Below are 22,381 nucleotides of genomic sequence, written 5' to 3' on the forward strand. Positions count from 1 at the left end.
GATCATCTCAATAGCCGCAGAAAAAGCATTTGACAAAGTCCAACATCCATTCATGATCAAGACCCTCGCCAAAGTGGGTATAGAGGGAACATTCCTGGATATAATCAAAGCCATTGATGAGAAACCCACAGCAAATATAATCCTCAATGGGGAAAAACTGAAAGCCTTCTCACTCCAATCTGGAACAAGACAGGGATGCCCACTCTCACCACTGCTCTTCAACATCGTTTTGGAAGTCCTAGCCACAGCAATTAGACAAACCAAAGAAATAAAAGGCATCCATATAGGAAGAGAAGAGATCAAACTGGCACTGTATGCAGACGACATGATACTATACATAGAAAACCCTAAGGACTCAACCCCAAAACTCCTTGAACGGATTCATAAATTCAGCAAAGTAGCAGGATATAAGATGAACATTCAGAAGTCAGTGGCATTTCTGTATACCAGCAATGAAAGATTAGAAAAGGAATCCAAAAATACGATACCTTTTAAAATTGCACCTCACAAAATCAAATACCTCGGAATACACCTGACCAAGGAGGTGAAGGACCTATATGCCGAGAACTATAAAACGTTCATCAAAGAAATCAAAGAAGATGTAAGGAAATGGAAAGACATTCCATGTTCCTGAGTTGGGAAAATCAATATTGTAAAAATGGCCATACTACCCAAAGCAATCTACAGATTCAATGCAATCCCTATCAGATTACCCAGGACATTTTTCACAGAACTAGAACAAACAATCCAAACATTTATATGGAACAACCAAAGACCCAGAATCGCCAAAGCAATCCTGAGAAACAAAAACCAAGCAGGAGGCATCACTCTCCCAGACTTCAAGAAATACTACAAAGCCACAGTCATCAAAACAGTGTGGTACTGGTATCAAAACAGACACACAGACCAATGGAACAGAATAGAGAACCCAGAAATAAACCCTGACACCTAGGGTCAATTCATCTTTGACAAGGGAGGCAAGAACATCAAATGGGAAAAAGAAAGTCTATTCAGCAAGCATTGCTGGGAAACCTGGACAGCTGCATGCAAAGCAATGAAACTAGAACACACCCTCACACCATGCACAAAAATAAACTCAAAACGGCTGAAAGACTTAAATATATGACAGGACACCATCAAACTCCTAAAAGCAAACATAGGCAAAACACTCTCGGACATCAACATCATGAATATTTTCTCAGGTCAGTCTCCCAAAGCAATGGAAATTAGAGCAAAAATAAACCCATGGGACCTCATCAAACTGAAAAGCTTTTGCACAGCAAAGGAAACCCAAAAGAAAACCAAAAGACAACTTACAGAATGGGAGAAAACAGTTTCAAATGATGCAACCGACAAGGGCTTAATCTCTAGAATATAGAAACAACTTATACAACCCAACAGCAAAAAAGCCAATCAATCAATGGAAAAATGGGCAAAAGACCTGAATAGACTGTTCTCCAAAGAAGATATACAGATGGCCAGCAAACACATGAAAAAATGCTCAACATCGCTGGTTATAAGAGAAATGCAAATCAAAACTACCATGACATTACCACCTCACACCAGTCAGAATGGCCATCATTAATAAGTCCACAAATAACAAGTGCTGGAGGGGCTGTGGAGAAAAGGGAACCCTCCTGCACTGTTGGTGGGAATGTCAACTGGTACAGCCACTATGGAGAACAGTTTGGAGATACCTTAGAAATCTATACATAGAACTTCCATATGACCCCGCAATCCCACTCTTGGGCATCTATCCGGACAAAATTCTACTTAAGAGAGACACATGCACCCGCATGTTCATTGCAGCACTATTCACAATAGCCAGGACATGGAAACAACCCAAATGTCCATCGACAGAGGATTGGATTCGGAAGAAGTGGTATATTTACACAATGAAATACTACTCAGCCACAAAAAAGAATGACATAATGCCATTTGCAGCAACATGGATGGAACTAGAGAATCTCATCCTGAGTGAAATGAGCCAGAAAGACAAACACCAATACCATATGATATCACTTATAACTGGAATCTAATATCCAGCACAAATGAACATCTCCTTAGAAAAGAAAATCATGGACTTGGAGAAGAGACTTGTGGCTGCCTGATGGGAGGGGGAGGGAGAGGGAGGGATCGGGAGCTTGGGCTTATCAGACACAACTTAGAATAGATTTACAAGGAGATCCTGCTGAATAGCATTGAGAACTTTGTCTAGATACTCATGTTGCAACAGAAGAAAGTGTGGGGGAAAAAATGTAATTGTAATGTACATATGTAAGGATAAGTTGATCCCCTTGCTGTACAGTGGGGAAAAAAAAAAGAAAAAAAAGAAATGTGTTGGGGCACCCCCCCCCAAAAAAAAAAAAGAGTCAAGGGCCAAAGGGAATGATCATTCTCCTAGGAGTAATGTGAGGCTAGAAGGGATGCCAGAGGAGGAAACTCAGAAAGTGTCCTGGGCGTTCCAAGGTGTCTCAGTGGGTTAAAGATCCAGCATTGTCACTGCTGTGACATAGGTTCTCTCCCTGGCCCAGAAACTTCTGCAGCTTGCACACATAGTCTCTCCCACCACAAAAAAAAAAAAAAAAAAAAAAGGTCCTGGACCACAACAAGCTGACATAGTCAATGTTAGCTATTCTACCATTTTCAGACATAAACAGAATTACTATTTTATTTTTTAATTTTTGCTTTTTAGGGCCACACCCATGGCATATAGAAGTTCCAGGCTAGGGGTTGAATCAGAGCTACAGCTGCTGGCCTATACCACAGCCACAGCAACTCGGGATCCATGCTGCATCTGCGACCTATACCATAGCTCACAGCAATGCCAGATACCTGACCCACTGAGTAAGGCCAGAGATTGAACCAGCATCCTCATGGATACTAGTTGGATTCATTTCTTCTGTGCCACAATGGGAACTCTGGAATATTAGTTTTCTCAAAGTTATTATCCTTAAGGTGAAAAGAGAATTAAAATAGTCCGAGGTGAAATATCTGGCACTCATGTATTCTGGCAGGAAAGAAAAGAAATGGTTTGGGAACCAGAAGGACTGTTTTAAGATAAACAACAACAACAACAGTTTGATTAGGTCCAATTGGTTTATTTTTGGTTTTATTTCTGTTGCCTTTAGAGACTGACCTGAGAAAATATTTGTAAGGTTGATGTCAGAGAATGTTTTGCCTATGTTCTCTTTTAGGAATTTGATGGTATCTTGTCTTATGTTTAAGTCTTTAAACAATTTTATTTTTGTGCATGGTATGAGGCTGTGTTCCAGTTTAATTGATTTGCATGAGGCTGTCCAGTTTTTCCAGCACCAGCTTCTTAAAAGACTGTCTTTTTCCCATTTTATATTCTTGCCTCCTTTGTCGAAGATTAATTGACTGTAGGTGTCTGGGTTTATACCATATGATATCGCTTATATCTGGAATCTAATAGATGGCACAAATGAACCTTTCCACAGAAAATAAAATCATGGACTTGGAGAACAGACTTGTGATTGCCAAGGGGGAGAGGGAGGGAGTGGGATGGACTGGGAATTTGGGGTTAATAAATACAAACTATTTCCTTTGGAATGGATAAAAATGAGATCCTGCTGTATAGCACTGGGAACTATATCTAGTCACTTATGATGGAGCATGATAATGTGAGAAAAGGAATGTATATTGTGTGACTGAGTCACCTTGCTGTACAATAGAAAATTGACAGAACACTGTAAACCACCTATGATGGAAAAAATAAAAATCATTAAAAAAAAAAACCATGGATTTGTGAGCTGTGTGTATGAGTCTGTGGAGAGGGGGAAATATTGGCAGGTAAGAGTTAGAGGGGAATTTCTGGAGCCCTTTCCTCAAGTAGATAATGGGATTTGGAGCATAACGAGTGTTGTGCACAAGGGGAGGGCTAGTCCTGCATAAAAGAGGGGGGTGGCCTGTATGGGCATAGTCATTGGTTGGTCAGCATCTGGGGAACTAAGGCCTAGGAAACTGCATTCTAACCAGCTCCCTAGATGATCCTTACTCTCCTATAGAGTTTAAAACCACTGATTCATATAGTACATGCATCTGACATATGGGGAAACTGAGGCCCAAAGAAACAGAAATAATTGCCCATGATTAAACACCCCTTTGGTAGCATAACCTTCTTTGCTTGTAGCTTCATTTTCACTGTACCAAATGAATCAATATAGTAAAGCAAGTGTTTTTGTTTTTGTTTTTGTTTTGTCTTTTGTCCTTTTAGGGCCACACCAGTGGCATAGGGAGGTTCCCAGGCTAGGGGTCTAATTGGAGCTGTAGCTGCCGGCCTACACCAGAGCCACAGCAACACCAGATCCGAGCCACATCTTCGATCTATACCACAGCTCATGGCAACGCTGGATCCTCAACGCACTGAGCAAGGCCAGGGATCGAACCCCCCTGAAACCTCATGGTTCCTAGTCAGATTTGTTAACCACTGAGCCACGACGGGAACTCCAGTAAAGCAAGTTTCACATAGAGTCATTAAAGGTTATTCCATAACCACTTAGTCATCTGGACCTAATAAGAACCATCTAAATTAAATTTTAAAGCTTTTACAGTTCACTGTAAAATATGACACAAAGTTAATGGTATTAAAATCTAAACTGAAGAGTTACTTGGCTTGGAAACTCTTAACTCCAAAACCATGAATATGAAGAGTCCCCTATATTAAATACAAATAATTCTGTTTAAGATTTCCATTTTGTAGTCAGCTACAAGATTCCAGATGGATGATTAAACAGGACTCAGTTATTATGGGAGATGTTAGACCTGACAGCTTCACAACTAAGGAACAAAGGAGTACATTTTGTTCTTCCTTTATGGACCATTTATTGAGGATAATCTCAGGTTGTAACTCAAACTCAGGGTGTCACTTTCTTTCCTTCACAATATAGACTTTCTTCCTTTCCTGTTAATCCAAACAAATATAGTTTCAATGAGAGTCCCAGAAAATTTCTGCCCAACATGTTATATACATATAGGAATGGAGTAAATAAATACATGGGAAGAGAGAGCATGTACTTGCACCCAGGGAAATGTGTAGTATTAAAACCACACGTTTTCAGTAACTTCTACAACTTCAGTGATTCATACAACTCCTATACCCTTAAGAGAGTTTAAGAAATTAAGAACATCTCTGCAAAACCAAAATGCAAAGGATAGCCCGTAGTAGCAGGCTAAGGAAAATAGTGCTTCCCAATTAACTGATTAAGTAACTGTGACAGTTAAGTCTAAGCGTTTCCCTAATACTTACAAATTCTTTAGAATTAGATGAGAAAAATCACTTTGGCTACCCCTCTAAAATCAGACCTCAGATTTATTTGAGCCCAAAGAGTTTAATTTTATGGGAGAAAACTAAACATAGATTCATGTGAACATAGCCAGAGTGAACGAGCTACAGTGAAATTGCAGTGGGATTAGCTTCTACCGTCCTCAAGCTGTACAGAGTCTTCTCCAATCCGCATCTTTTTAGGAGACAGTTTGCTGTCTTCATCTCTGAGACGTCCTATTCTGGAGATGTTCTTCATGTGTAAAAGCTTCCCAGAGGAGTTCGATATTACTGATTTCCTTGAGCAGGAAAATTTCTCAGAAACAGCACTGGAATCATGCCCAAGAGGAAGATTTCAAGCTACTAAGCAGTATTTATCAAGATAGATTACTCTCCAAGCAGAAAAGTTAAAGGCTTTTGAAACACAGAGGTGGTCCTGCTTCCATCTGGTTCTTCAAATTAGTACTGCTGGACTTTGATTGTTCTTCACCACACCCAGATCTACCATGATTTTTCTTCACCACACCCAGATCTACCAAGTGTGATACTTTCCAGAAGAGCTACAAGATGAGGGAAAATGACCTGTACAGTGATGATATGAGTGATACAGCATCATGGACTCTGGAGACCAACAGGCCTGGGACCAAGCCCCAACTCTCTCACTCACTAGCAAAGTGAACTTGAGCAACTTGTTATGTCTCTGTGCCTCAGTTCCTTCCTTAGTAAATTGGGGATAATAATAGGCCTGTTCATAGGTCGATGATGATGATTAAATGCGACCTTGAAGGCACAACACTTGGCACACTGCCCATCACATGAGGTGCTCAACAGCCTGCGTTATGTAATAAATAGTCAAGCATTATACTATCCCTGAACTTACAAAGTCAACTTTTTGGTAGAATATGATGCAAAGATGACAATGCTGACGACTATTATGATGAGGTGGTCATTGAGTTTTTGGAGACAAAAACAGAGCACAAATAGGAAATTACAAGGTGTATCTGAATAACCGCAGTAATTTGCTCTTCCAAATTTCCCCTTAAATACTCTTAAAATTCAGGCAGTGTTATAACTGAGATTTAGCCAACTCACTCTTTGGGATGAGACTGAGCTGAATTTTATCTCCTCTTCTGTAGCCACAAAGGGTCTCCTAAGCTAATTAATGCTATAAACAAGATGGGAGGGGAATTTTGCCTGCTTCAGAGAACAGTTATTTCCAAGCACTTTCACCTATAATTTTCAAACAAGCATCGTAATTGCAAAGTAAGCAGAAGCCAGCACTGCTAAGCCTGGTTTTGTACTCATTACCACTCACCATTATCTGCTCATTAATGCTGGTCCTGGAGCTGGCAAAAGCCCACTTAGCCTCATCCTAGTGACTGTGCTCAAATGCATGGAGAAAAACACCATAAAAGATTATATGCTGCACTAATTCAAAACTCTGGGATAATGCTGTAGTTAAGACCACTACCTTTGGAGCCCATCTATGTGAATTCAAGGCCAATTTGCGTCCATCTTGTCCTGAATGATCTCAGTCAGCTTATTTCGTTTCTTTGAGCCTGAGATTCACTTCCTGGAAATGTGGATAATGACGATACCTAACTAGTATAGTTATTAGGCTCAAAGAGATAATCTATGAAAATTGTTTAGCATAGTGTAAACCCACAATAAGTGCTTGAGAAAATCTAGCTGCTAGATTTTTCTTTATCCGATCATCATCATTCTAACCATCAAATAAAATCAGGGAGACCACAGTGCGTAAGGAAAGACCCACAGCTTGACAGATGGGAAAAAAAAAAGGAACCTCTAGATTTTCAGGAGAAAAAGTATACAAAGAAAGAAATATCCATGGTCAATCTTATTTTTTAACATTGCACTGACATACTCAAAGTCTCATATTTTCCCTGCAAATATGAAAAAAAAAAACTACAGGAGCATTATACTATCCCCTTATGTCAGCAATGTACATTTTAAAATAAATTAATAAAATGCCAAAAAGAATTATTTACATCTCAATTGCCAAAAGGCAAATTTTTATTTTACTTATTTATTTCAAGAGAAGCAAGGAGAAAAGAACTGTATTTCTCAGTCAGGTTTATTGATCTTTCTCTAAGTGCATTATCAAGCTAAGATATGTAGTCACCAACTGCTTTGTACTAGCTGACTCGGCAAGCAAACTGAGTGAGACCCAAGGGATTTGGTTTTCACCTTAGAAAGTCAACTTCCAAAGTTGAGGTAATTTTGTTAACTTTCATACTGTATTCTCCCTCAGCTAAGTCTGAGATAATCAGAGTATTAACTTATCAGTTGAAAAAAATTGGGTGTACTTTTCTAAATTTGGGGGGGAGGGGGACTTTCTTTTTATTTTTTGTTTTATTTTTATATTTGGCTGCACATGCAGCATGCAGAAGTTCCCACTCCAGGGACTGAACCTATGCCACAGCAGTGACAATGCCAGACCCTTGATCACTAGGCCACCAGCGAACTCCTCTAAATTTTTGAAATCATCTATTTGCTCAAGCATGTTTCTTAGCTTCAGTGTTTTTCTTTTAATCATTCCAGATCAGGAAAACCTCCACTTTCATTTTGAGGTGACGAAATTCTGCAATTAAATGTAGATTCCTTTAATGTAGTCACTTTATCTTTTTAAACAGTAAATATGTTCACATTTCTGAACCAAATTTCAAAAGAGCCAGAGAACAGCGTCCTATTTTGTTCGTCTTGCTTGAAGCCATGGTTGGATTTGGAGAGCTCCTCAGTTACAAAGAGTCAATTTTTTCCTCCGGGAGAATATTCTATTTGCTCTTGCCCACTCTCTCCCAAGTGGAGGTGCCCTTCTCCTTCCAACAGCAGTTCTAACACTTGAAAAATGTCATTTCATGTTGTTCTTTCTAAAATGATTTGGGACCTGTGCAGCTTCACTTTTGCACTTAACAAGTATTCATTCTAGATTGAGGAATAGGAGAAAGTGGATTTTAAAATGCAAGGCTGCTGCACTGTGATACAGTCATAGGATAACAGCCTTTTCATGAGAAGGCACTTCAGAGTAAATGCAGGCAAATAAGTTATTTAGCCCCCATTTATCTCCTTTTGCTCCAACTCAGGAGAGAAGGAACACTTTAAATATGCAAGAAACCTGGTATCTAGACTTCTCAGCAGGTAGAAAGAAGCATCTAATTAACTGTGGCCTATTTCTCTTGATGGAATATGCACATCACACAGTCATGCCAAAATGGGACTCACATTAGCTCAAAGACAAATTTCAGAGACTCCATTACCAGTAGTTAGGAGGGTGGATTAAAGATGATTAATATGAGGACTTGAACATAAAAAGGAAGAAACCCTGAGAGGAAAGACCCCTCCTCCACACCCACTGACAAAATGGGAAAAAATATCATAATGTCTATATATTTTTTTAAAAAAGAGTTTAGGCTAGAGGACAAGATGGCGGAGGAGTAGGGGGACACGCTCACCCTCTCCCACAAACACAACAAAAAAAGCACATCTACAGAATAAATGACTCGCACAGAACAGCAACCAATCGATGGCAGAGGAACCTAAACTCCAATAATGGCAAGAAGTTCGTGACATTACGGGGCAGAACGGGAGAAAAGAGGAGAGTGAGAGAAGGTGAATCCGAGCGGGATGGGCGCTCCCGAAAGGGAACTGAGGAGGAGAAAGGGATCCCGCACCCTGGAAAGTCACCTACACGGGGGAAAGATCAAACGAACCGGAGGAATCTCCAGATGCAGAGAAGAGTGTAGCAGTAAGTTGGAGTATGGAAAAGCCGATCAAGAACCGAACGGACCATCTGAACTACGGGCACAGTCACCAAAAATTGAGACGCCTGGGTGGGGGCTGGGCATCGAATCCTCGGCTCCAGAGGTTAGTCCCCGAGATCAGATCAGGCTGGGGGGGCGGGGCGGAGTGGAAACTGCTTGGGAGGTCTAGAAACCATTTGACAGGGCAGAGACTGCCTGGGAGACTAGAAAACAAAGCTGTCGCAGAGGAAGGGAGCAATACTCTAGGGGCGGGGAAGTGGAAAGCCGCATCAGAGGGAACCTGGGAAAAGAGCCTGGTCTGCGCCCGTGCTAGGGAGGGGAGAGAAGAAGGGGTGGGTCCCCATAGAATATGCCCCATGCCACAGCAAGCTTACAGGCCCGCTAGCTAGCTGAAAGCTGTGCGTCCCAGTGCATCCCCTCCCCCCACCCCGCCACCCCCTACGCTCTCCTGAACCTGGGGCTGCCTGCCATCCAGGAGGGCTGGCCTCAACAATTGCCTAAAGCCTACCACCGCAGGGGCTGTCCCTGCACAGGCCTGCTTGCCCTTTGGAGGGGCTACACTTCTGCAGAGTAGCGCCAAACACCACCAACCCCCGAGAAAAGGCCTGCAGCCCAGAAAACCTAGAACAAGCCTAGCCAGGCCGTGAATAGATCTGCCTAATTCCCAGACGGTTTTTCTGAGTCGGGCTGCCCCGGGGAGGAGCCTCTTCAGTTTCCAACGGCCCTGCTACCCGCCCAAGCCCCCAGGGGGTGTCAAGCTATAGAGGACCAGCTGCATAGGACTGTCAGCTCCAGGCAGGACCCCCTGCAGCCTAGAAAAGCTGCAACAAGCCTGGCCAAGTCGGGAAAAGATCTCAGACAGTTTTTCTGAGTCAGGCTGCCCTGGGGAGGAGCCTCTTAGGTTTCCAACGGCCCTGCTACACGCCCAAGCCCGCAGGGAGTGCCAAGACCTAGTGGACCAGCTGCATAGGACTGCCAGCTACAGGCAGGACCCCCTGCAGCCCAGAAAAGCTACAACAAGCTTGGCCGACACAGGAAAAGATCTCAAATGGCCTTTCTGAGTCAGGCTGCCCTGGGGAGGAGCCTCCTGGGTTTCCAGTGGCCCTGCTACCTGCCCAAGCCCCAAGGGGGTGCCAAGACCTAGTGGACCAGCTGCATAGGACTGACAGCTCCAGGCAGGACCCCCTGCAGCCCACAAAAGCTGCAACATGCCTGGCTGAATCGGGAAAAGATCTCAGACGGTCTTTCTGAGTCGGGCTGCCCTGGGGAGGAGCCTCGTGGGTTTCCAGTGGCCCTGCTACCCGCCCAAGCTCCCAAGGGGTGCTCCACTCCCATGGAATAGCTGCTCAGCACCACCAGCCCTCTGGAAGAGCCCCTGCAGCCCAGAAAAGCTGCAACAAACTTGGCCAGACTGTGAAAAGATCCGCCCACATTCTCAGGCCGTCCTTCTGAATTGGGCTGCCCTAGGGAAGAGCCTCTTAGGTTCTCAGTGACCCAGATAGCTACTCCAGCCCCCAGGGGCTGCTGCACTCCTGAGGGACAGCTGCCCAACACCGCCAACCCCCTGCAAGAACCCCACAGCCTAAAAACACCAGAGCAAGCTCTGCATGACCAAGTGAAATCTGCTACCATCGTGGTGTGGACCTCCCAGTCCTGTCTGCCCTCAGGAAGTCCTCCTTTGCTTCAAAGAAACCCTGTTAGCCCCATCAACACTCCAGAAAAGCCACACTGCCTCAAAAAAGACTGACCAACAACACCAGCCCTCAGGAGACATTCCATGGCAGTGACAAGGCAAACAGTGCCTGATAACGGAGAGTACAACTCCCTCAGAAGAAAGAAAACAACAAGCAAGATGAAGAAGCTGAGAAACCACCCCCAGTCAAACCAAAAGGAGAACTCACCCAAAACAGTCAACAATGAAACAGATCTCTGCAGTCTGACAGACCTGGAGTTCAAAAGAGAAATAGTGAAAATACTGAAGGAATTAAGAGAAGATATTAACAGTAATGCAGATACCCTCAGAAAGGAACTAGAAAATATAAGGAGGAGCCAAGAAAAGCTAGAACATTCATTTGCAGAGATGCAAACTGAACTGGGGCAGTAAAAACCAGAATGAATAATGCAGAAGAACGAATCAGTGATATGGAAGAGAGAATAATGGAAATCACTCAATCCTGTCAGCAGACAGAAAACCGAATCAAAAAACAGGAAAGCAATATAAGAGACCTATGGGATAATACAAAGCGGGCCAATCTACGCATAATAGGAATTCCAGAAGGAGTAGAAAAGGATAAGGGAATGGAAAATATATTTGAAGAAATTATCACTGGAAACTTCCCAAATCTAAAGGATACTGGGTTCAAGATACAAGAAACACAGAGGGCCCCAAACAAACTGAACCCAAACAGACCCACAGCAAGACACATCATAATAAAAATGGCAAAACTTAGTGATAAAGAGAGGATCCTAAAGGCAGCAAGAGAAAAACAGAATGTTACCTACAAGAGAACCCCCATAAGAATATCAGCTGACTTCTCTACAGAAACACTACAGGCCAGGAGGGAATGGCAAGAGATATTTAAAGTGCTAAAAGGAAACAATATGCAACCTAGAATACTCTATCCAGCAAGAATATCATTTAAAATAGAAGGGGAAATAAAAATTTTTTCCAACAAACAAAAACTTAAAGAATACTGCAACACAAAACCCAGGTTAAAGGAAATATTGAAAGGGCTTCTCTAAACCAAAAAGAAAGGAAGGAAAGGGAAGAAAAAAGAAAAGAAAAAAAAAGAAGAAGAAGAGGAAGAACTAGGACTGAGGAAACCGCAATCACAGAGCAGTCACTCAAATAAGCCAGCATACAGATTTAATCATGAACAGGCTTCAAACAAAATAAAATTAAAAAGAGAAAAATAAAAAAGAGTCATCAAAACCATAAAATGTGGGCAAGGGATGTTAGGAAGTAAATAACCCTTTTGGTTTGTTTGTTTGTATGTTTCTCTTCTTAATTTTAATATAGTAATGAAGGGTTTGAACTTACAGGACCATCAGGCTAAAACACACAATTATGGGAAGGGGTTAGCATACTTAAAAAACAGGGCAACCACAAGCCAAAACCAAATATTGCATTCGCAAAAAATGAAAAAAAAATACACTCAAGCAGATAATAACAGGAGATCATCCAACCAAAAAAAAAAAAATAAATAAAGGAAGAATGGAGAACCACAGAATCAACTGGAACACGAGGTTCAAATGGCAATAAATAATCATCTATCAATTATCACCTTAAATGTCAATGGACTGAATGCCCCAATCAAAAGACACAGAGTGGCTGAGTGGATAAAAAGGCAAAAACCTTCAATATGCTGCCTACAAGAAACTCACCTTAGGACAAAAGATACATAGAGATTGAAAGTGAAAGGGTGGGGAAAAATATTTCACGCCAATAGACATGACAGAAAAGCAGGAGTCGCACACTCATATCAGACAAAATAGACTTTAAAACAAAAGACATAAAGACAAAGAAGGACACTACTTAAGGATTAAGGGATCCATCCAAGGAGAGGATGTTACTATCGTCAACATATATGCCCCAAATACAGGAGCAACCAGATACATACAACAAATATTAACAGACATAAAGGGAGATATTGATGAGAATACAATCAGAGTAGGAGACCTTAATACCCCCCTCACATCAATGGACAGATCCTCTAGACAGAAAACCAATAAAGCAACAGAGAGCCTAAAGGAAACAATAGAAAAGTTAGACTTCATTGATAGCTTCAGGACACTACATCCAAAAAAAGCAGAATACACATTCTTCTCAAATGCTCATGGAACATTCTCAAGCATCGACCACATATTGGGACACAAAGCTAACCTCAATACATTTAGGAGCATACAAATTATCTCAAGTATCTTCTCCGACCACAATGCCATGAAATTAGAACTCAACCATGGGAAAAGGAAAGAGAAAAAACCTACCACATGGAGACTAAACCACATGCTACTAAAAAACCAATGGGTCCATGAGGAAATCAAGAAGGAAATTAAAAACTACCTTGAAACAAATGATAATGAAGACACAACCCCTCAAAAGCTATGGGATGCTGCGAAGGCAGTGCTCAGAGGGAAATTTATAGCAATACAGGCCTTTCTCAAAACAGAAGAAAGATCCCAAATGGACAACTTAACCCTCCACCTAAATGAATTAGAAAAAGAAGAACAAAAAAGGCCTAAAGTCAGCAGAAGGAAGGAAATTATAAAGATCAAAGAAGAAATCAATCAAATAGAGACTCAAAAAACAATAGAGAAAATTAACAAAACCAAGAGCTGGTTCTTTGAAAAGGTAAACAAAATTGACAAACCCCTGGCCAGACTCACTAAAAAGAGGAGAGAAAGAACCCAAATAACCAAAATTAGAAATGAAAAAGGAGAAATCACAACGGATACAGCAGAAATACAAAAAAACATAAGAGAATACTATGAACAACTCTACGGCAACAAGATTGACAATCTGGAAGAAATGGACAGTTTTCTAGAATCTTACAGCCTGCCAAAACTGAATCAAGGAGAAACAGACCAACTGAACAGACCGATCACTAGAAATGAAATTGAAGAGGTCATAAAATCACTCCCTACAAATAAAAGTCCAGGACCAGATGGCTTCACAGGTGAATTCTATCAAACATATAAAGAGGAAATGGTGCCCATCCTCCTTAAACTCTTCCAAAAGGTTGAAGAAGAAGGAATACTCCCAAAGACATTCTATGATGCCACCATCACCCTCATTCCAAAACCAGACAGACATACCACCAAAAAAGAAAACTATCGCCCAATATCATTGATGAATATAGATGCAAAAATTCTCAACAAAATCTTAGCCAACCGAATCCAACAACATACCAAAAAAATTATACACCATGACCAGGTGGGGTTCATCCCAGGTTCACAAGGATGGTTCAACATATGCAAATCAATCAGCATCATACACCACATTAACAAAAAAAAAAGTCAAAAATCCTATGATCATCTCAATAGACGCAGAAAAAGCATTTGACAAAGTCCAACATCCATTCATGATCAAGACCCTCGCCAAAGTGGGTATAGAGGGAACATTCCTGGATATAATCAAAGCCATTGATGAGAAACCCACAGCAAATATAATCCTCAATGGGGAAAAACTGAAAGCCTTCTCACTCCAATCTGGAACAAGACAGGGATGCCCACTCTCACCACTGCTCTTCAACATCGTTTTGGAAGTCCTAGCCACAGCAATTAGACAAACCAAAGAAATAAAAGGCATCCATATAGGAAGAGAAGAGATCAAACTGGCACTGTATGCAGACGACATGATACTATACATAGAAAACCCTAAGGACTCAACCCCAAAACTCCTTGAACGGATTCATAAATTCAGCAAAGTAGCAGGATATAAGATGAACATTCAGAAGTCAGTGGCATTTCTGTATACCAGCAATGAAAGATTAGAAAAGGAATCCAAAAATACGATACCTTTTAAAATTGCACCTCACAAAATCAAATACCTCGGAATACACCTGACCAAGGAGGTGAAGGACCTATATGCCGAGAACTATAAAACGTTCATCAAAGAAATCAAAGAAGATGTAAGGAAATGGAAAGACATTCCATGTTCCTGGGTTGGGAAAATCAATATTGTAAAAATGGCCATACTACCCAAAGCAATCTACAGATTCAATGCAATCCCTATCAGATTACCCAGGACATTTTTCACAGAACTAGAACAAACAATCCAAACATTTATATGGAACAACCAAAGACCCAGAATCGCCAAAGCAATCCTGAGAAACAAAAACCAAGCAGGAGGCATCACTCTCCCAGACTTCAAGAAATACTACAAAGCCACAGTCATCAAAACAGTGTGGTACTGGTATCAAAACAGACACACAGACCAATGGAACAGAATAGAGAACCCAGAAATAAACCCTGACACCTAGGGTCAATTCATCTTTGACAAGGGAGGCAAGAACATCAAATGGGAAAAAGAAAGTCTATTCAGCAAGCATTGCTGGGAAACCTGGACAGCTGCATGCAAAGCAATGAAACTAGAACACACCCTCACACCATGCACACAAATAAACTCCAAATGGCTGAAAGACTTAAATATACCACAGAACACCATCAAACTCCTAGGAGAAAACATAGGCAAAACACTCTCGGACATCAACATCATGAATATTTTCTCAGGTCAGACTCCCAAAGCAATGGAAATTAGAGCAAAAATAAACCCATGGGACCTCATCAAACTGAAAAGCTTTTGCACAGCAAAGGAAACCCAAAAGAAAACAAAAAGACAACTTACAGAATGGGAGAAAACAGTTTCAAATGATGCAGCTGACAAGGGCTTAATCTCTAGAATATAGAAACAACTTATACAACCCAACAGCAAAAAAGCCAATCAATCAATGGAAAAATGGGCAAAAGACCTGAATAGACTGTTCTCCAAAGAAGATACTCAGATGGCCAGCAAACACATGAAAAAATGCTCAACATCGCTGGTTATAAGAGAAATGCAAATCAAAACTACCATGACATTACCACCTCACACCAGTCAGAATGGACATCATTAATAAATCCACAAATAACAAGTGCTGGAGGGGCTGTGGAGAAAAGGGAACCCTCCTGCACTGTTGGTGGGAATGTAAACTGGTACAGCCACTATGGAGAACAGTTTGGAGATACCTTAGAAATCTATACATAGAACTTCCATATGACCCCGCAATCCCACTCTTGGGCATCTATCCGGACAAAACTCTACTTAAGAGAGACACGTGCACCCGCATGTTCATTGCAGCACTATTCACAATAGCCAGGACATGGAAACAACCCAAATGTCCATCGACAGATGATTGGATTCGGAAGAAGTGGTATATATACACAATGAAATACTACTCAGCCACAAAAAAGAATGACATAATGCCATTTGCAGCAACATGGATGGAACTAGAGAATCTCATCCTGAGTGAAATGAGCCAGAAAGACAAACACCAATACCATATGATATCACTCACAACTGGAATCTAATATCCAGCACAAATGAACATCTCCTTAGAAAAGAAAATCATGGACTTGGAGAAGAGACTTGTGGCTGCCTGATGGGAGGGGAAGGGGGAGGGAGAGGGAGGGATCGGGAGCTTGGGCTTATCAGACACAACTTAGAATAGATTTACAAGGAGATCCTGCTGAATAGCATTGAGAACTTTGTCTAGATACTCATGTTGCAACAGAAGAAAGGGTGGGGGGAAAATGTAATTGTAATGTATACATGTAAGGATAACCTGACCCCCTTGCTGTACAGTGGGAAAATAAAAAATAAATAAATAAATAAATAAATAAATAAAAAGAATTTAGTTATTTAAATAAGCAACAATTATATAAATAATCAAAAGAGTGTACCATTCAAACAAAGTGGAAAGGAAAGGCATGGCTCTTGTGTCAAATATAGTAAGAGATTCTATTTTTAATGGCACTTGTGATTTTATGAAATGCCCTTAGTTTATCATAATCACATGGGGGGGGGGTATTCTCAGATTCCATACTCACTCCTTTCAGAACCCTCAGATAGCTGACAAAAAAAAATCAATATATTTTTAAGATCATCACATGATTCCAGTTTGAGGAGACCTGGTTTAAAGGATACAACTGAAAGACAATCTTTCATAGGTCATGTTTTGACTCATTCTGACTCCTTTGTGCATCACAGAACTGGAAACACCAGCTCACCCCATTAATGGACTATCAAATCTACCACTCTGACTGAGTAGGGCTTGGCCAAAAGAATCTCTTGGTCCTATGTAATGACACTACATTCATAGGGTCATGGTAACTCTCACTATAGGGATACTTTTTCAGTAAGAAAATACTGACATTTTGCTATTTGAGTATCCTTCTTTCATTATAATTTACTGGTAGTGTGATATACTTCTGTCATCCCAACAGGGATTTTTGAAGCTTACAAGAGTACAAGAACATGTTCAGGGAAAAATAGCTTAAAAATAATAAAAACCACATTCTGTGGTGAAAGATGAGTAGTGGGGCAAATGAGACACAGATTTCAAGGTCACAAGAAGTGGGCTTAACACTTTCTACCCCCAACAAATGGCAAGAAAAAGGAAAACCAAAACTAGCATTTATTATCCTTTACTATGTGCCAGAATCTAATTTTATGACCTCATGTGCAATTACTCTTGATTCTAGCCCAGTACTGTTAACTCCACCATCTTTCTTGGACTATGAAGAAGAAAGGAAAAAACATCCATGAGAGGTTTGAATAAAATGCTTTACAAAGACCACTACTAAGAAGTGCTCTGAGCTCATCTTCTGCACACAACCAGCTCTGGACACAGTGCTCATCCTGCCCTTTCTCCCTGAGAATAATGAGTAAAGGTGCCACTTGCATTCTACCTAGAGGTGCTTTCCATATCCACAGACACAATCCAAGCAGTTGGATTTTTTTAAAATTTTCAACACACAGACAATCTCTTGTAGTCCTGGGAGACTACTTCTGACAGTAAATTTGGGAGGAAAAGAGATTTTTTCCAAAGAAAAGAACCTACTTAAATACCTTGGAGGACACTGAAAAGAAAATGGGAGAAGCATTCCATTCCCTGTGATCCAAATGCATGTTTTCCACTTTTTAAAACATGTGCATGTGTTTTCAGTAACTTCCTTATCTGAATTGTCTTATTTTTTTTTAACTTCATTGGGCAAATATCTCAGGTTAAATATCTGAGATTTTAAGGAGTCAGAAAAATCAATAGCCTCAAAGAATCCATACCTAAGAAATGCTTGTCTCGCAATGAAGCAAAATTTAGCTGTCTGCACTCCCCGTAGCTATCAGCACACTGAAATGGTTCACCAACATAATAAATTATGTACCTTAATGAAATTTAAAATATAGTTCCATTGATATTTCCTGAATTAAGTTAAGCACAAATGTCAACGGGAGAGGTAGCACATTTGCATCAAGGAGGCAGGAACAAAGATACAAGATAAAAAGTGAAAGAAATACACAGCCCCAGCTTTGGACACAGCATGTTGAATGGCCTGGTGATGTTTCTGTAACCTCCTTGAATCTCAGTCATGACCGGGTACTAAAGGGCAATGACACAGCATCACATTTGCTAAAGCCCCTGCAGGAGGATAAATATAAGCCCACATTTCCCAGAGTATTATTTCTATCCTAAGGTTAAATGGGGTTCTGGTTTCTTTTACCACTGGTATTTGGTGCTGAGGAATTTTTTTCTTTTTTTTGCTTTTTAGAGCCACACCGGTGGCATAGGTTCCCAGGCTAGGGGTAGAATCAGAGCTATAGCTGCCAGCCTATACCACAGCCACAGCAATGCCAGATCTGAGCCATATCTGCGACCCACACCAAGCTCACAGCAATGCCGGATCCTTAACCCACTGAGGGAGGCCAGGGATCAAACCCACAACTTTGTGGTTCCTAGTCAGATTCGTTTCCCCTGAGCCACAACAGGAACTCGGGTTCTGAGGAATTTAGATGATGAGAATGCAACATACAACAATTTCATTCTGATACAATCAATAGCATCATCCTCTAAAGCAAGGCGGGCCAATAGAGTTACACACACGTCACATAGGTTATTTTAAATTTACCACATGAAAAAAAATAAGAAGCAAATGAAATTAGTGTAATGATATGCCATGTTTAATCCAATACAGTCAAAACATTATTTCAACATGTAACCATATAAAAATAATTATTAATGAGATATTTGGCATTTTTATCAAAAAAAAAAGTCGTCAAAACTGAGTCACTGAAATCCTGGGACATCTCAGTTTGCACCAGCCACAGTTCAAGGGCTCAATAGCACATGAGGTTATTGGCTACCATAATGAAGAGCATGAATACAGAACATTTCCATCATGTCAGAAAGTTCTGTTGGATGATGTTGATTTAGGGTATTAGAAACTTAAAAATGGAGAAATCATTGCACGTGGCTTAAGAGAGTTGGTCTGAGGACAACATAGCCAGTAACGCTCAAGCATCTTTTGCTCTTAAGTGGCCAGCCTCTGGGGCTAATGATTCCATCAATTTTAGGAAGCCTAAACTTTCCCATTTACAACACGCACAGAGAAGAAATAAATTAAGGAGCTTGAAACTGATGGTCCTCAAGGTCCCCTTTTCAGCTCTCACTGCATCTTTGGCAAGTGCTATAAGAATCTGTGTGAACAGTATTACCTAACCTTAAAAGAAACAGCTTGTCTCAAAAGGAGCACCTACAAAGCATTCTATTGCAATGTTATCTCCATTGTACCTTAAGGGAGACACAGAAACACTTGGTTTGAACTTGACTTTTTCTTTCCCTTTCTGTTTATCAGTGTTTTTCCCAGCAGGGACAGGCACAGAGCCCAGGAGACTTTCTCCTTGGAGTTTATCCAGGAGTTAGCCTGTAGCACACTATTCTAGCTCAGAAGTTCAAGGGCACATCCACAGCCTCTTTCTTCGTCCTTACAAGAAGTTGCCAAAACAAATGACTCTTTCCCAAAATGGTTATTACAAGAAGAAAATACATGGTTAAATCATTTAATTTGGGCACCAATTTATTGAAGTCATGCCTCTGTGGATATTCAAATTTGGTGAGTTCAAAACTATACATTTAGCAAGAAACAGGAACCTCTACACAAAGAGAGCCACTCTCCTCACTGCCATTCCACTCAGTGAGGATATGGCCTCAGAGCGAACAACTGGTCCCATTCTCCTTCACACTGGAGTATCTTTTTGCCATAAGTATCATCTAATCTAATATTTTATTTTATTTTATTTTATTTTGTTGGCCACACCCATGGCATGTGGACGTTCCCAGGCCAGGAATGGAACCTGCACCACAATTGCGACCTGTGTCCCAGCTGTGAAAACGCCAGATCCTTACCCACTGTACCGCATGGGAACTTCCTCATCTAGTCTTTTAAAGAAAGTATTTTTCATGTGCATGGTGTCTAAACTCAAAGGTGCACTTTATTGCCTGGTTATAGGGTTGATCGAGGATATTTTAACTGTGCACAAATTTTGCCTGAAGACATGATCATGCATCCTAGCCCCTGAGTGAGGGGCCCCTGCACTTGCCACATTTTATACAACAGGCTCCTCCAAGATGATCTCTTGAAGCTGACACCATGGTAGGGAAGGTAAAGGCATGTACACAAACCACTATCAAGTTAGGTAGAAAGCCATAATACCATAGTTAAAACAGAATATGAAAACCCAAAACAGTAAAGTAACATTTCTGCCAGTTCAAGAGAAAACTTCTTCAAGGTGATAGCATTCGATACTGGTCTTCAACAAAAAGAAGAATTTCAAAAAAAGAGGGATAGGATGGAGCGATGTTATACCCAGAAGGAAATTTCATAAATAAACCCATAAAAGTAAGAAATTGGATTATGTGGTAAAGCAATAGACAGTATTCCAGTTTGACAAACATGTAGGAAGCATGGGAAATTTAAAGAGTGGGAATTAACATAACATTGTAAATCAACTATAGTTCAATCTAAAAAATTGTAGAATTAAAAAAATGAGGAGGCATTCCCATCATGGCTCAGGGGAAACAAATCTGACTAGGATCCATGAGGATGCAGGTTCAATCGCTGGCCTTGCTCAGTGGGCTGAGGATCCGGCATTGCCATGAGCTGTGGTGTAGGTTGTAGTCACAGCTTCGATCTGGCATTACTGTGGCTGTGGTATAGGCCAGCAGCTACAGCTCTGATTCAACACCTAGCCTGGGAACCTCCATATGCTGTGGGTGTGGACCTAAAAAGACAAAAAAAAAAAAAGTGGGGAAATGTGCATGTAGATATGGGATTGGACCTCATCCCCAAAGGCTGGTTATGGTAGAAGAGGCTGTGATTATAAGTCCCAGTGCGCATAATTCCTCAAACATGGCAAATACTTATTTTCCACTCATGTAAGTGTCCAGCAGAAACCTGGCCTAGTGGGTACCTCTCCCTTACATGATGATTCAAGGACACAGGCTCCAGCCACCTCATGGCTCCACCATCCCTTAAAGGGAAAGGGTACAATCTGGTTCATATTTCAGGGAGCTAAGAATGACTTTTATATTTTTAAAGAATGGTAAAAACAAACAAACAAACAAAAAACCACTTAAAATAGAAAAGATTTAAATTGACAGAGAACATCACTCAAAGCCTGAAATATTTACTATCTGACCCTTCCCAGAAAAAGCTTGGCAACTCCTGCCTTAGGCCCTCATTGTCTTCTCTACGCATTGGTTACAAAGAGAAAAATTATGTGGAGGGGATTCAGCCCCTTCTTAAAAGTCTTGCCCCCAAATGACGTACATCACTTCTGCTCTCTTTCCATTGGCTAGAACTCAGTCACATGGCCAGTGCTAATTCCCAGGAAGCCTGGGAAATGCAGTCCAGCTATGTGTCTAGGATGGCAAGGAAACAGTTTCTGATAGGCAGCTAGCAGTCTCTGAACACCCTGCTTATATTTTCTTCAAAAGGCAAAGAAGAGTTCTCATTGTGGCTCAGCAGGTTAAGAACCTGACTAGTACCCATGAGGATGCGAGTTCAATATCTGGCCTTGCTCAGTGGGTTAAAGATCTGATGTTGCTGCAAGCTGCAGCATAGGTCACAGATGTAACTCAGCTCTGGTGTTCCTGTGGTTGTGGCACAGGCTGGCAGCTACAGCTCTGATTCATCCCCTAGCTTGGGAACTTCCACATGCTGGAGGGGTGGCCCTAAATAGGAAAAAAAAAAAAAAAAGGCAATGAGGAACCAAAAGGAATTCTGAAGAGATAACAGATGTGATGAAATTATTAGAGTGCATCTCCTTCTGAATAAGCAGCCGTCACCTGCAGGAAGCCGAATTGGGCATTACCAAGTCAATGAGGCACTAACACAGACTTAAGTGTACCTGGCAAATGGCCCAGACCAATTTTTTGTAAACTACCTATTTATCAATTAAACTTCACCACAAGGCAATTAGCATACTGATTTTTATTTTCCAGAGAGCACAGGTTGTAGAGAACAATCAGGACTTCTAAGGGTTTACAATAACATTAGTTTCTCATAGATACTATGTGAAAAATATCAACAGCACAATATAGATTCTAAAATAAATTTCCTTCATTGGAGAAGCAAAGAGAAGACACCAGTGGAAACATAAGGAACATATAGGGAATTGGCAGTTCAGGACCTGACAATCCCTTGTTCATGCTGTGAAATAAACACGGGCTTTGAAATCAGAAAGACCTGGGTTCTAATTCTGCTCTGATATAAACTATAA

This window comes from Phacochoerus africanus, chromosome 1 (assembly GCF_016906955.1).
Source record: "Phacochoerus africanus isolate WHEZ1 chromosome 1, ROS_Pafr_v1, whole genome shotgun sequence".
Taxonomy (NCBI): Eukaryota; Metazoa; Chordata; class Mammalia; order Artiodactyla; family Suidae; genus Phacochoerus; species Phacochoerus africanus.